Source organism: Gossypium hirsutum, chromosome A02 (genome assembly GCF_007990345.1).
Source record: "Gossypium hirsutum isolate 1008001.06 chromosome A02, Gossypium_hirsutum_v2.1, whole genome shotgun sequence".
NCBI classification, from domain to species: domain Eukaryota; kingdom Viridiplantae; phylum Streptophyta; class Magnoliopsida; order Malvales; family Malvaceae; genus Gossypium; species Gossypium hirsutum.
The window spans coordinates 65,407,885-65,409,263 of NC_053425.1; positions in this window are offsets into that span (position 1 = coordinate 65,407,885).

Genomic DNA, 1,379 nt, shown 5'->3' on the forward strand with positions numbered 1-1,379 from the left:
GCGACCTCTTTAACACACACATACGTTGCTTGTCACTGCGCCACAGGCTCTCCTTGTGTCAAACTTCATTCGTAACTTTCTTTAAGGCCTATTCCAACCGCAACCTGTATACTAAAAACAAACCCAATTTGAGTGCGCCGTGCCTTGAACCCAGGCACTTCCCACGCCCTCCTAGCGTGCTTTGCCACCTGGCCAGATACTTGGTTCTGACATGAATTAGCCTGAACCATTAATAAGGCTTACCTGCTACAGCCCTTGGTTTTTCTAAAATAAAAACCCACAGTTGCACACGCAGGGAATCGAACCCCTGCTCCTTTCCTACTGCTTAACACGCTTAACCACTAGGCCTGACTCCTCCTTCTGTCCCATTTTAGCCCAACTTATTAATAAACCTTAATGCCCAGATCCCCTAAAGGAGCAAAAATAATTATTTTTGCTAGAGTCTTGGATCGAATTTTTCTCATACTTTAAATACTTCTAAATTTATTTAAAAACTAAAATAATAATAATAACCATAATAATGAAAATTTCAAATACAATAATATATATTTTTTTCCTAATAATAATTATAATTTCCATAAATCAATAAAAATAGATACAGTAAAATTTTCTAATAATAATTTAATTTAAACACTAAATTAACAACAATAATTTTATAAACATATTTGTATCTAATAATTATAATGATAATAATTTTCATAAAAATTAAAATATTAGTAATAACATAAATATTTTATCAATATATTTTTTTAAACACTAGTAATATTTAAAACTTCTCAATATTCAGGTTTTCTTCTATCCGAATCCCAGACTCAAAGCCCAACTCTTCTAGGCCCAATTTTTGGGGCGTTACAGAAAAGAATTTATTTTGATTGCGAGTTGAGGATTTTGCTTGAGGACAAGCAAACGCTTAAGTGTGGGGGTATTTGATAAACCGTAATAGATACATGTTTTTATCCCATGCTTAGCACATTTATGGATGGTTTCTCCTTAGATTTGTTGAATTCGATGCTCCTAATTCTTTTCAATGCAGCATAACTGCTAGAAATAGTATATGTGGCAAAGCCACCAGTAACAGTGAATGTGACATAGTCACCAGTTCAGTACTTCCTCCATATCAAAATCCCAACCCCATGCAGTATGTTGTGTATGTCATGCTCAATCATCACACATGTATGCAAAATGGCTATGCTCAATAACAACAATTTAAACATATATTAAAAGCATATCAGTCACACAACCACCATCAAGTCAATTAAAACACAGTCATACGATCACAGTCAAATTGATCAAATTCATAGTCTAAGTCGGTCATTTACCCACAAGGGCAAAACAATCATTTTACCATAGAGGGGTATTTCAATAATTTTACAAACCGG